Source organism: Phascolarctos cinereus, unplaced genomic scaffold, assembly GCF_003287225.1.
Source record: "Phascolarctos cinereus isolate Bilbo 61053 unplaced genomic scaffold, phaCin_HiC Scaffold_5;HRSCAF=322, whole genome shotgun sequence".
NCBI classification, from domain to species: domain Eukaryota; kingdom Metazoa; phylum Chordata; class Mammalia; order Diprotodontia; family Phascolarctidae; genus Phascolarctos; species Phascolarctos cinereus.
The window spans coordinates 109,851,363-109,866,824 of record NW_027555958.1 but is presented as its reverse complement, the minus strand read 5'-3'; the positions used below and the strand labels follow the sequence as shown (position 1 = coordinate 109,866,824).

At 37.9% G+C, this 15,462-nt stretch overlaps 1 protein-coding gene across 4 annotated transcripts in view; it reads left to right on the top strand.

Annotated features, from left to right (window-relative positions):
- Positions 1–15,462, top strand: part of STX11 (syntaxin 11) — a 59,547-nt gene that overhangs the window by 40,808 nt on the left and 3,277 nt on the right. The window contains exon 1 of one of the 4 annotated variants that reach the window (XM_020972460.2): positions 11,884–12,685. The exons of 2 other annotated variants lie outside the window; for them this stretch is intronic. The gene's annotated coding sequence lies outside the window, so the exon portion shown is untranslated. Of the gene's footprint in view, positions 1–11,883; positions 12,686–14,693; positions 14,755–15,462 lie in introns of those variants that run through there. One more of the 4 variants, XM_020972461.2, reaches the window with a different exon arrangement.

Genomic DNA, 15,462 nt, shown 5'->3' with positions numbered 1-15,462 from the left:
CATGAGATGAGGCAGACAAAGTTTGAAAGACACAGAACTGTATTATTGCATAGTACAGTGATGGACATAGCACAGTTCATGACAATGAAGCTGAGACATCCAGAAAATATTAAATTATTTTTAGTATATTCTGTTAGAGAAAGCAGGGAAGCCTTCAATATAGTTTAGAAAGATTCTATCAAAATAGTTCAAATTTTGAAAGGTAAGCTTTCAATTGAGAAACAGTATAGAATAGTGGAAAAGATCAGTAGACTTGCAATTAAGAGAGACCTGAGTTCAAATCCTGCCTGACGTGTGTGTAAGCTATGTAACTATGGCTTACTTAAATTGTGTGAGCCTCATTTTCCTTCCCTGTAAAATTGAGACAGTAATACCTACTTTGTAAGGGTCTTTAGTAACCTTAAAGAGTTTTTTAAAATATCAAGTGTTGCTACTATCACTATGAAAAAAATTAGCCAAAAATAATCCTCTAAGATACACTGAATAGCTATAACATTATTTAAATGTAATGGCCCACTGACTACAATAACATCAGTGACATAAGATTTCTTTAGAAAGTGCAGTTTCTTCTAACTCTTGTTATTTGTATAGAAATAGAAATCTTTTAGGACAGCTAGTGGATAGAGCTCTGGGCCTGGAGTCAGGAAGACTTGAGTTCAAATCCAGCCTTAGACACTTACTAGCTATATGACTCTGGGCTAACCACTTAACCCTGTTTGCCTCAGTTTCTTCATCTATAAAATGAGCTGGAGAAGGAAATGGCAAACTACTCCAGAATGTTTGCCAAGAAAACCCCAAATGGGGTCACGAAGAGTTGGACATAACTAGACAACAAAAAAGTCATTGGATGATTCTAGAAATTACAATGATTTCTCTTGATTAAAAACATCGCATATCTTGTATTAATTATAAACTTGAAAGAAAGGTCAATGAATGTTGCTTTTGGACTCAGTGATTCAATTGCCATCCTTCTTCAGTCCATAGAGATTTGGCTTCTTAAGATGTATGAATTATCCAATCAGAATGTTGCTTGACATACTTTGCTAGATCCAAATCAGATATAGATGCAGCAATACCTGTTTTTGGTTTGTGAAAGTTCAGTACGTTTCAGAAGTGGAAGAACCTGAAGAGATGTCCTGAGCCTTGGCCCTCTGCTCTTCTACCCCCTCAGAGATATTATTCGCTCTCCTGACTTCAACCCCACCCAGTCTCCCCACATACACATGCATATTCATACATACTTAATACCTGTGTGACTTTGGGCAAGTCATTTTTTTTAACTTCTGTCATCTTCTATTCCCTCATCTGTACAATGATCATGGTTTTAGGTGATGAACTGAATGTTAGATTTTCTCCCCTTGACTTGTTTTCAAGGTCAGCTGTTTTTGACAGTATTTGCCTTAAATTTTCTTCTGGTTTTCTTTTTCAATCCCTTTATCTTATTTTGACATTTCTTATCTTGTGGAATCATTACTTTCTATCTGGCCTACCCTAATTTTCAGGGAATCTGGTTCTCCTTGACATTCTTTCTTTGTTAGCTGTTATTCAATTTGTATCTTTGTATATCTTGTTTCATTTCTTCCATTTCTTGAGGCTAGGACACTTTTTTCTCTGTTGTTCTATTTGGGCTCATGGAGTTACTCTCTTCTAGGTTTACCTCTTTAGCTCCTCTTAATATATAGTGTTTCTTCATTGTATTGGTCACTTTCTTTTGTTATTCTATCTTCAGTCTCAGTTTCTGGATAGGGGCTTTTGTGCTTGGGTCAGACTCTCCTCACTCCAATACTTTTGGAAAGTGTAATCTTTTCTTGCTCCTGAACGTAGTGGCTGAGACTAGGCTCACCTCCTACAAAGAATTCTTGGGTTTTGGCTCATTCTCCTGGGACCTCAACTTGGGTTTTGGCCTTGGCCCCTTCTCTGCATAGTACCAAACTTGGAATTGGTTACTTTGAATGTGACAGGCCCCAACAAGATGTTGTTTGTGTTGGTAATGCCTTCCAGAGGTGCTCTGGTCCTTATTTCTGCTCTGGTGCTTGCATGGTCTGTCTGGGCATTAATTATAACCCTGTCTCCTACTGTGATTCAGTTGTGAGCTACCAGGATGCTAGGTTGGGCTGGGTTGCCTGGGAAAATGCTCGTCTGGCCCTGTCTCTTTGTTGGGCTCAGGTTTGGCTTCCTGGGCATTGTGCTGCTTGAGTGCTAATCTGGCCCTGTTTCCAGGCTCCTAGAATGCTACCTTCCTAGTGTGTCTAGCTTGCCTTCACATAGAGCCTCTACTGGATTCTGGCAGTCTTTATATGAATTTTTGGACTGGATAGAGGATTTTATAGTTTGTTCTCTTTGGTTTCCCCTATGTTCTTTCTAGTACATTTTTAGCACTTTCCTGAGCTGTTTGTGAGGACTCTTGGCTTCCTTAGGTCGTTACACTCCCCCCCCCCTTCCTTTAATCACCCTCCCAATTCTTTCATCTGTAAGATGAAGGGATTGGGCTAAACGGACTCGGAAGTTCTTTCTCACTCTGAATCTATGATCTTTCTATGCATAATTCCCAAATCTACACTCAGTTCTAAACTTCTTCCCTGAGCCCAAGTCCCACACTCTAACTTTATGCTGATTACTTCCACTTGGATGTGGGCCCCTATCCTACCCCAACACTCCAAACTAAACATATCTAAAACCCAACGTGTAATCATCTTTCCCCAGAAGATAGTTCACTTCCTAGACTTCCTGTCAAACTCAACATATCTAAACTTTAACATGTAATCATCTTTTCCTGGAAGACAACTCCCCCTTTAGACTTTTCTGTTTTTGAAAATGGTACCATCATTCCCCAAGTCATCCAGCTCAAAGTCTTGGAGTCAAGGACTTCCCATCTCCCCTTATATTTGGTTAGTCATGAAGGACCTGCAGATTCATCCTTCATAAGGTCACCCATATCCAGACTTCATTGGACCAAAAGCTACACTTGTAACTGAGCACTCTATTGCATTTAGAATGTGGTGGTTGGTTAGGTGCTTTCTACTAGTCAACTACTTGGACGTTTACTACTTAACACTATGGATATTTACTGTTTAAAATAAACTTGATGTGTGGCATCTTTTATTTCTGTCATTGGTCAAATAAGGGACTAGTTGTACAAAACTGGAAGCTTTAAATTTAAGGAATTTTGCAGGTAGCATATATAATGTTTTGTTGGGACATCTTTGATTGAAATGGGATGTTACAGTCCTATTTTATTTGATTTATTAAAATGATAGCTCCACAAAGGAACAAGGTTTAAGTCGCATCTCTGACTTACTGGCTTCCTGATTGATCTATTAGGGCTCCAACACTCTCTAAAACAATAAATTGCAGAGCAAATTCTAATCTACATTGATTGAGGGAGTGCTATCATTATTAATTCCCTATACCAATAAAATAACAGGTCCTATCCATTCTAGTACATGGAATGTTGACTTGCTTTAAAAATGTATAAAGGAAGAAAGGAAAGGATGGGAAGGAAGGAAGGAAGGAAGGAAGGAAGGAAGGAAGGAAGGAAGGAAGGAAGGAAGGAAGGAAGGAAGGAAGGAGGAAGGAAGGGAATATTTATTTGTTAAATAATTGTGTATTAAGAATACATGAAGAAATGACAAATATGAAGAATTCAAAGAACCTTGGGAAAACTAGTATGACCTGAAAGTAACCAGAACCAGGGGAACAATTTGCACAATCACTATAATAATGTAAAGGAAAACAACAACTAAAAAGTTCAGAACTCTAAATCAATGCAATGATTAGTCTTGCCTTCAGAGGACTGATATTAAAGCATGTCTCATTCCTCTCTCAGCAAAGACATAGCGTATTATAAGTCTGAAATGAGGCATACCATTTTCAGACATGGTCAGCATGATAAAGTGTTTTACTTGATAGTATTTATTTGTTACAAGGGAGGGTTCTATTAGAGAACAAGGAAGTCATTGGGAAGTAGCAGTAATGTAAAAAAAAAAGCACTAATCAAATATTTTAAAAGAACTAGAAGGACCAGAAGTCTAGTTTGTAGTTTATTAACTTTTTATACCAACTGATAGAGTCATACAAATTATTAATCAAAGGAAAAAAACCAGCTCTAAGCATTGCCCTTTGTAGCACTATGGTTAAGGAGGCAAATTTTGTATGGCATGTAAGCAACCAGAGTAAAATCAGGATAATAAAAGCACCTACCTTCCAAGATTATTGTCAGGATCAAAAGAGATAATTGTAAAGTGCTTAGCACAGGGCCTGGCACATAGTAAGTACTATATAAATGTTAATTGTTGCTATTAATGATAGTGATTATTAATATTAATTAATATTATTATGAATAGTATTCATTATTAAAAGCAGAACCAAAAGACAATGTAGATATAGATTATGACTAAGTAAATGAACCATACCCTGAGTAGCCCAATTTGGCCTGAGCAAGTGGAAGAAATAGGGTAAGGTCAGGACGTGGATAATTAGGGTCCCTGCCTTTTCCATAAATAAGTCAACTGGCCTTTTTTTTCAAATGGTCTTGACAAACACAAACATTTTAAAGATGTTTTGTATGATTCAAAAACACACAAAAAACAGAAAAAAAGATTACACGTGAAGGGGAATCTATTATGTGAGCATTTTAGAAAACATATATTAAATTTAACATCATAGCACGGGCACTGCTCTGCTTTTCTGAAGTCAACTATAATGTTCCAAGGATCTTCCTACTACTATAGATTGTAATCTGTCATCATCTTATTAGATAGTTTAATAAGTTGCTGTTATCTAAATGATTCACTAGCTGATGGCCAGCCCTCTGGAAAAGAGACTCTGAAACTAGTCTTGAGACAACAGATACATAGTCCAACATCGACCCATACTCAAAGCCTTTCCAATATGGTAGAACCTGCCAGACTTTGCACTGCTGGTACTGTCTTTGACAATCTAGGGCCCATCTCCGTACCATGACAAAGAACCAGAGGAACACTTTCATAGAGGATGTCAAGTAAATAATTGCTTAACTCTATCTTGCTATAATTTACCATGATCATCTTTGGTCACTAATAGGTAACCATAATGAATCTTTGTCTCCAGAGATTATTCAATGAGTGTTGTAAAACTGCAACTTAGTGCCAGAATTGAATGTTATCATAATATTTTTCCATGTGCTTTTGTAGAAATAACAATATGAAAAGATTTGGAAGGGAGGGAGAAGGAAAGTATTTCTATTAGTGAATACCTATTTATTTGAAAATCATTGGTTTAATTTATGAGACTAACAATCTGAATATTTGGGGTCTTAATTAGGGAGCAAGGAATCTCATAGAATCACAGATCATGGTGATACCAGGTACATTTGGGAAGAAGGTGATAGGATTAAGGAATTTACTGCAAGCAGTCACTGCATTAGGGTTCCCAGAAGCCTCCTTTTAAAGCAGATAGGCCTTTAAGTGGAATCCTGGCTGAACATCACTCTGTATCCTAATTCCAAATTGCCTTTTAGGCAAATTAGCAGAAGGAGCAGCGGCAGGGTTTTTGCTACTGTCTATACCTGCAGTGCTCTTCCTTATCTTTCTACTATTTAAAATTCTGTCTTCAAAATCTTGTTCAAGTGCTATGTCTTTCCTAGAAAATTGTACCCAATGCCTTGTTTTGAGGTTAAGGTGATCCTGGATCAGAGGTTCTTAACTTTTGTGTATATGTCATGGACCTCTTTGGTGATCTAGGGAAAACTATGGACTTCTCAGAATAATGTTTCTAAGTGTATAAAATGAAATTCCTAGGATTACAAAGGAAAACAATTATATTGAAATAGTTGTAAAAATGTTTTTAAAAAGTAAGTTCATGGACCCCAGTAAGAACCCCTCCCTAGATGCTCAAAGGCTATTTGGAGGATTGAACACAAACTATAGCAGATGCAACCAAATAGAAAGGCTTTGAAAGCAGAGGCCAAGGGGACATGTGATGTCTACTCCCTGCAGAATAGACTGTGATGAGAATTAACTATAGATCTGCAACAGGAAGTATTCAGTGAGCGAAGCAATGAAACAGGAAAGTGAAAAGGAGGAACTTTCTGCACCTTTTTGAATTAGTCCTAAAATAGCATCCCCCAAAAATCTTGTGAAAGAGTGCTGACCTATTTAAACTTGTTTACTGGAGGAGAAAAGAAGAGGTTGGTAGATTTGTGGTGATGGTGATGAGAAAAACATCTGCAATTCCATGCCATCCAGTCTTAAAATTTTGTTGTAATAATTCTTCTATATCAATAGTCAATGAGCTCTAAAACCATAATGGTTATTTAGTGAAACATCTGACTAGCCATTGTCTCAACAGTGGGGCGTGATACAATGTGATGGACAAAACACAAAATTTCTGACTTCATGGATCTATATGAGGATTTGATTCGTGAAGCAAAGTATAACCTTAAGGGAATTTTAGAATAAAGCCAATAACTAAGTGAGCAGCCAAATCTAATTCAACGAATACATTAAGTCCCTACTATGTACAAGGCACTTTGTGTACTATGAGAAGGTGATGCAAGATGAAAAAAAATATATATTCCCTACCATCAAGATTACTGGCTAGCATCTATTTCAGGCAAAGGGAGACAAAATGTATGTAACACTATGGTAGAAGAGGGGAGCATGTGCTGTGTCTGGTACAAATAGGAAGGAGAATTCCATAAAGTCATTCTAGATAAGGTAGGTTGGAGTTAGTTTGTGGAGAACTTTGAATGTGAGGCTAAAGAGTTTGTATTTTATATTCTAGGCATTGGGAGCCATTGAAAGTTTTGAATAGAGAATGATGAGCTCAGTCTTGCAAGTTAGAAAGATGTCATTAGCAGCAGTGTGAAGGAAGATTGGTGAGAGAGGAGACTAATAACATCTGCACTGCACCCCAAACGGGATCACGAAGAGCCAGAAATGACTGAAATGACTGAACAAAAAACCAATGCATTCTCTTTTCCTCAGGGAGCCTGCTGCAAATGTTCATAGGTTTATTAGCACAAGGGAGATTAGTTTTATTTAGCTGAGTGAAATTATTTCCTTTATGAATCAGCATAATTAATAAGTATGGAATTTCTGTCTTCTATGAAAGGGCTCATTGTTATAGTAGAAACCTGAACCAGAAAGTTTTTGCTAAATCACCTGTGAAGTCATTGACTGCCCTGATTCTACCAAATGTCTTTGTAGATACAGTTAACTGAAAATTTAACATCATGGACTTTTATAGCTAAAAAAAAAAACCAAGATTATATAATCCAATTCCCTCATATAAATACATATTGGTTTGCAAAAAAGAAAAACATTTTCTCTTAGATATCTTTTAAATGAGCCTAAGACCAAGCTGTGTGGGCAATTCAATGGGAGACCCCTAATGTTAGGGGGAAAGTGCTGGACTTTCAGGCACCAGGTCTCAGTTTGAATGACAGCCCTGTTACTAGTACCTGTGTTACTTTGGGCAAGTCACTTCACTTCTCCGGGACTCGGTTTCTTCACCTATAAAATGATAAGTTGGACTAGATGGACTATTTCCGTTCTACAGCTATGATCCTCAGAATCGAGTCATATTGAAAATATGACTCCTAATCATCACCCTGGTACATTTTGGGGCCTTGTCCTATTTGGAAATCTCCCCACATTCCCCAGGTTACCTGAGAGGTGAAGACACAAAAGCTATATTTATTTAGAAAGTTTATGTTCATTGAGAAGGCCTATGTGTAAAGCAGTAGATGACATCAAAGATACAAAAAGTGGAACAGGCTGCCTCAGAGGTAGTGAGGTCCCCATCATTAATAACAGTATTAACACGCACTTATAAACAAACTGAAACTGAATGCACATTTGTCAGGGATATTGTAGAAGCTATTCCTGTTCAGGTATGTTCAGAAGGGGAAGAGAAAGGAATAAGCATTTATTAAGTGACTGCTATTTTCCAGGCACTCTCCTAAGTGCTTTCCAGTTATTATCTAATTTGATCCTCCCAACTACCCTAGGAGGTAATTGCTACTATTATTCCCATTTTACAGATGAGGAAACTGAGGCAGATAGCAGGTAAGTGCCTTTCGTGGGGGAGGTCACAGAGTATCTGAGGCCAGATTTGAACTTAGGTCTTCCTGATTCCAGGACCAGTGCTTTATCCACCGCATCTCCTAGCTGCCTCAATTTGAACTGAACAAAATCTTAGGTTGGACTTTAAAATTATTATGAATCTATCAAAGAAGTAATTGATGGAAGCTTTGCCCTCAAGAGGCTTATAACTATTTAATAGCATCGTTAAAGTACTTGTGCTACATAGTTCGAATGACCTGTGGAGAGTGTTTCTTTAAGACTCTTAGGAAAGCATAGCAAGGCCCTGTGTCTTTGAGATTTTAAGAGAATGAAATCTCCTAAGAGTCGTATCTGTGCTACTAAACAAGTAGCTTGAGGATATGAGTATTTTACAAGATTTCTAATTAATTTGTATTGTTAAATTATTTTATTTGAATTACCAGTTGCAAATATAATAATCACTTTTCCTTTCTAGGTATTCCCATAAATGGTTTTAATCAGCAAATTAAAAAAACACACCACCACTGTCATGGGTCATTAACTATAGAATCCATTTGTGGCTTAGATTGAGGTTTTCTTGAGCTTTTTATTTCATTTTAACAATTTAGTGTTGGCAAAATTGAATAATGTTTTGAGTGTTGAAGATAAATGTAAGAAAAATATTTACACATCTTTATAGAAAGCATGAACACTATTTTGGAAGTGTTAAAAAAAAAGTCAGATGTGTTAAAATCTCATGACTTATGCTTTTGTCGTTCTTAAAGAAATTGTTTCCCAAAAGCCTCGGATTTTCTTCCTTTCTTTTTTCCCCCTTTTCTCTACTTCTCTACATCTTTAAATTCTCAGGGCCTCATGACATGACATGGGCTTATGTGTAAAGAAACTTGCATTTTAATCCTAGCTCTGCCACATCCTAGTTTTTTTATTTGGAACAAGTTAATTCACCTGTTTCTGAGCCTCAGTCACAAAAATCTGTGAAATCTGGGGTTGAACCAATTCAGAGATTCTTATGATTTCTGTGTCAATGGACCCCTTTTGGCAATCTGGTAAAATCTATGGGTCCCATCTTGGAATAATATATGTACGTTTTTAAATAATTAAAGTAATGTTAAATTTCAGTTAGAGGCAAATGAAAATAAAGATGGCATTTTTTCCCACCCAGGTTCACAGACCCCCTGAAATCTATTCTTGGAGGTTCATGGACTGCAGATTAAGTACCCTCAGGCTAGATTCTCTCTTCTAGGCCCTTGTAACTCTAACAACCCATACTTGATTCTTTTATGTGCTTCATATGAGACATGAAGAGAAAGATTCTCTAATAAAAGAGAAAAACAAATATTTTAAATTAGCAGTTCTGGAAGATTCAAGAGAAAAATTAACATATTTAAGTACTGTTAATAGAAGCAAAATTCATACTAATTCTGATTTTGAGGACCCCCAAATAATAGTATATTTTGTCATATATTAGTGAGCAAAAATTTATGAGAAAGGATAATTATTGGCTAAAGAGCTATCCAGGATCTTTAGGTGCAGTGTGGAATGGAGAAGAGGAAAACAATGAGAGAATAACTTTGAAAGGAGGGAGAAATAGCAAAAGTCATTAATTTTTGTCAATATATAAGGGCCTACTACATAGCATTGTGCTATCACAGCTTCCAAGTATTAAGGAACTGTATCACAAGTCCCTTTAAAAACTTTATGCTCTAGGGGCAGCTAGGTGGAGCAGTGGATGGAGCACCAGCCCTGAATTCAGAAGGACCTGAGTTCAAATGTGACCTCAGACACATAACACTTACTAGCTGTGTGACCCTGGGCGAATCACTTTAACCCCATTGCCTAGCCAAGAAAACAAACAAAAAAACTTTATGCTCTAGTCTAGGGGTTCTTAACCTGGAGTCCACAGGTCCCCAAGGAGGCCATGGAATGACTTTAGGGGGAATCCATGAACTTGAATCAGAAAAAAAAAACCATCTTTATTTCAATATAATTGGTTTCATTGGTAATCTTACATATTTCATTTTATGTATTTAAATACATTATTCTGAGAAGTGGTTCATAGGCTTCACCAGACCACCATAAGAGCCCATGACAGAATAAAAGGCTAGGAATTCTAGCTCTAGACAAAAGAGTGAGGCATGCAGTTATTGTCACCTAGGCTGCCTTCCGTTGTGGGCCCCTTGAAACTATCATTTGTTCTTGGCACACTTTGGGTTAACATCTACTCAAAGCCATGCCTGAAATGCAGAGTACTAAGATTAATGGAGAGGAGCAGGGAGAGATTCTAGCCAAGGAAAATGGTGTGAACAAATGAATTAGAGAATCTCAGAGTGGAATCTCAGAAGGACTTCAGGAGGCCATCTTGTTCAACCCACACCTGAACAGGGATTCCCTCTACCACATCACTGTCATGTGTTCTTTCCTCCTTTCCTTAAAGACCTTCTGTGGGAAGGAATCCATGATCAGTCAGATCACAACCATGGAAGTGTAGGAGTTCTGTTCGGGGTGGGTTGGAGGGATATGGAGCTCTTTTAAGAAGCTATAACAGAAAAAAAAAAAAAAACCTCGATGTGAAATGCTGACTGGTAGCAGTGGGAATGGAAAAGAAGAAATGAGGCGCAGCTAGGTGGCGCAGTGGATAGAGCACTGGCCCTGAGGTCAGGAGTACTTGAGTTCAAATCCGGCCTCAGACCAAACACTTGGCACACTTACTAGCTGTGTGACCCTGGGCAAGTCACTTAACCCCAATTGCCTAAAAAAAAAAAAAAAAGAAGAAATGGATACAGATGATGTTTCCAAGGAATAATCCAAAGATGTTAGTAACTGAAAATGAAGAATAAAGGAAAGTGAAGAGTTAGAGATGACTCTAAGGTTTGGAACCTGGATGATTGGGAGAATGATGGTACCACTGACAGAAACAGGGAAACAGAGAGCAGGACCCAGAGGGAATAAAATACAAGACTGGTGAGTTTTGATGAGATAGAAAAATTAGGGGATAAAAGAATGAGATTTATCTCAGTATCAGTGGGGCTCTATTGTACCTGTACTCCTGTGTGCCCTGTAGAGAGGCAATGACCTTACTTCTTAGTCTTCTATAACTTTCTAAAATGGTGCCCCATTAATCATAGAGCATGCCACAGGCTCCCATTCCCTAATTTTCCCACTCCTATCAGAACTTTTCAACCTTTTATTTCCCTAGTACTTTGTTCTATATGAGGAGGGAATGTCAAAGTGTTAATCAGATAAACTAATCCTTGTTAATGTGTCAGCTAGTTAATTATAATTGTGACTTAGGTCAATATATCAATGATTTTAGATTTTGTCCTCTGGATGGTAAACCTTTTATATAGAACAGCAATTCTCTGGGGAGCTGTGGGGCGGGGGTGGTGTCCCTAAGACCGTTTCAGATCATCTGCGAGGTTAAAGCTGTTTTCATAATAATCTAAGACATTTTAGTTTCTAATGTGGTCGAAACTGACATATGTAACCAGCAAAAGTTCTTTGGGGGAGAGGGAGAGAGAATCTTAATAATTTTTAAGAGTGTGAAGTAGCCTTAAGACCAAAAAGTTTAATGATGCCTTACCAGATGGTCTTTAAGAGTTGTAGCTGAAAAAATTCATCAACTTGCGGCCAACCTGGTGATGGACCTTTCCAAATTCAACCAGATTGGTCTTTGGGAAGCAGATATATAGCCTGTCTCCACTAGTACTTGAAGGCTCTTCAGTTTGGTGAGATCTGCTAGACCTTATGTCCTGTACTGGCCCAGCCTTCAAGAACATAGGGCCATTATCACAGCACAATGAGGTATCAGGGCATCAGAAGAGAACCACAGTGGAGGACCCCAGCCTTTACCTGTTTAAAACTATAGTTCAAGAGTAGTGCTAACAGTAAGCATTTCAGACCCAAAAAGCAGGACAATTTGGGTCTGACAGTTTTGGTATCAGAACTTTTCATTGCCCCTCCCCCTTGCCTCATAACAGAAAGGCAGTCTCCTATTATGTCTATGAGTAGGGCTATGGTTAAAAGCCAAAGCTACATTTGTGATCAATATAACTAGTGATGTTGAAAATCAGATTCACAGGGCAAGACATTTCAAGTCAATTTCTATAAATAGTGACCATGATGGTAGAAGGGTATGGGAGATATCTTTTCTTCTGTTCTGTTTCTCATTGAATAGAGCTATCCAGCACCTCATTAATGTTGGTAAGAAATAATTTAACTACAGCTGAGGCCTTTAAACTGTGAGATCAGCAGATTGAGGTCTCCCACCTGGAATAATTATCTGCAAAGTACTACCACTTCCTTCCCCAATTAACTGGAAGCCAGGGTCCAAATTACATAAGAGCAAGCATACACCTGAGGCTATGAAAATCCCTGCAGGAACCCTGTCGTCAGAATTTTAGCAAATGGCACCACTAGTCAAAGAAAAACTTTAGGAGCTTTCTATCTCGCTTGGGAACAAAAACAGATGTAGGGCACACTCTCTGGCCTTGTTAAGCAAGAATAACATTAGGATCACTGATGCAAAGAAATAGGAATCTACCAAGTAGGGGTCCCATTCCATCGAAGAATGTTATTAAATGGACCCTCTAGGAAGACGCTGCAAGTGACCTCTAAGATAACAGAGATTCGACCATTTTAAGGCAAGTTTAATTATTTATTACTTTAAATTCTCAGATCTGTAGAGACAACATCATAGGTTGTCACTTACTGGTGCTCAGCAAGAGTATTCTAGCGTTTTTACATTGTTCCTTTGTTGTTGTTTAGTCATTTTTCATTCCCATTTGACTCTTCATGACCCTTTTTGGAGTTTTTCTTGGCATAGACATAGACATAGAGTGGTGTGCCATTTTCTTCTCCAGCTCATTTTACAGATGAAGAAACTGAGGCAAACAAGACTAAATGACTTGCCCAGGGCCACACAATAAGTGTCTGAGGCTGGATTTGAACTCAGGATTTCCTATCTCCACCTAGTTGCCCACATTATTCCTTATACTGTATGCGGAAGTCAGGTTAGACATTCCCATATTATAGATATGCATGCTTTCCTACCTCTGTACTTTTGCTGGGTTTTTTTTAATATCTGAGACACTCCATTCCTCCTCTCCTACCCAACCCCTAACTTTGTTAATTAACATCCTATCCATTCTATCACTTTCACCATGAAGCTTGCCCTGATGTCACCCATTTTGAGGTTCTCACTCCTTATTTAAAAGCATTTTGCACTCCTCTTCTTCTGTTCAATGCAACAGCACTTAGAGATATAAAGATAACAAATGACTGTCCCTGTCCTCAAGGAGCTCACAATGTAGTGGAGAAATATGTTATCTGTAAAATGAGGCATTTGGACAAGGGGATCTCTATGGGTCCTTCTGGCACCAGATCTTAGGATTCTATGACTGACACAGAAGTGAGTGTGAATGTGAGGGGAGCAAAACAGACATGCAGTCAAAGTACCACAAGAAAATTTTAGGGGGCGTGGCTAGCACATTTTCAGCTAGTAGATGAAGGAAATTTTCATCGAGGAAGAAGAACATGAGTTAGATCTTAAAGGGAGAGAAGGATTTCAGTGAGCCAGTGAGGAGGCAGAGTTCGGTTTCAGGCGTGATACATGGTCTGAATGGTATGAATTCACAGACCATGTAGAGGGGAGGATAAAATGAGGTAATAATCATCACTTGGTTGAAATGTGGAGCATGTGATTTGTCACATTTTACTTTGCATTAAAGGATCACACATTTAGAGCTGGAAGACACATTAGAGACTGATTCCAAATTCCTTATTGTACAGTTGAGGAAATGAGGTCCAGAGAAGTTGTGACTTGTCTAAAATCACACAGGTAGTAAGTAGCAGAATTGAGATGCAGTACTCTGTCTCCAGGTCCAGTATGCCTTCCCCTTATACCTTCACTGCCTCCTCGTTTGTATGTGTGTATGTATGTATGTACATATGTATATTTAAAAAAAACTCTTTCTAGAATGTGCACTACTTGGAATGCAGGAAACATGCCTTATTCATTCTTTAATCACTCTCAGATCTAGTAACAGTTCCCTGCATATAGTTGGTACTTAATAAATGTTGGGTGATTGAAGGCTTGTGATTTGCTCAAGAGCTTCTTCGGGTCATCCTGCTTGTTCAAAAAGCCTGTACTCCTTTTCATTTTCTTGATTTGGGCAATTTGTTTTCATTTGTTATTATGGGAAAATGTGAAGAGAATAATTCAAGCAATTTCCCAGTGAAATCTGAACTTTTAAATTGTTGATTAAGTACTGCTTGTGTGTAAATGCAGCATTGAACTCATCGCACAGAGAAGCCTAGGCCACATCTGTCTTTGGGTGTTGTTGACAGCAATATTCATGTTTGCTTCAATATTCCACAAAACAAAACATCTCCAAAGCCAGCAGCTGTTGTCAGTATGCTGATTACCACCCCTAAGAGATAAAATGTTGGAGAATTGAGAGGGTCTTTTCTTCTAACAAATCATTAAGAACTCTGGACTCTCTGTCTCTCTCTGTGTCTTTTCTCTCCACCCCCCCCTACACACACACACACACACACACACACACACACACACACACACATTTTCTGCTTTAAAGTTTTCAAAGTTCTTTCACATGATATCATCTCATTTGTTTCCTCACAATAATTTTATGTAGGGCAAATATTATTATCCACGTTTGCAGAGGAGAAAACAAGTTTTCCAAGACAAATGGTAAGTAGTAAAACTAGGAATAGAACATTGGTAATTAATCATGATATTATTATATAGAATAATATTATGTGAGTGTGAATGTGAGGGGAGCAAAGGAGTGATGTAGTAAAAGTGCCATAAGAAAATTTTTTGCGGGGTGAGCTAGCACACTTTCAACTAGGAGATGAGGGAAATTATAGTATAATATATATTATCATTATTTTTATTATAGCTAGCATGTATATTGCACTTTAAGGTTTGCAAAGTGCTTTGTAAATGTTATTTAATTCTTACAATAGCCCTGAGATTTAGGTGTTATTAGCATCCCAATTTCACAGAGGAGGAATCTGAGGCTCAGAAAGGTTATGTGATTTGCCCAGGATCACATAGCTGTTAAGTGTGTGAGACAGGATTCAAACTCCAATTTCCCCGACTACCTTGTCCAGCACTCTGTCCACTATGCCACCTAACTGCTTGGAAACTGTCCTCCGGAGTCAGGACACCTATGTTCTTTTGCTGTCTCAAACACTAGCTGTGTGATCATGAATAAGTCATCTTTCCAAGCCTCACTTTCCTCATATTAAAAATGGGATTAATAATACAGGTGCTACTACCTCATCAGGTTGTTATGAAGAAAGTGTCTTGGAAACTTCCGAGCACTTTATGGGTATGAGTTAAAACAATAATATTTATTACAATATAATATATAATAATATATTACATTATTAT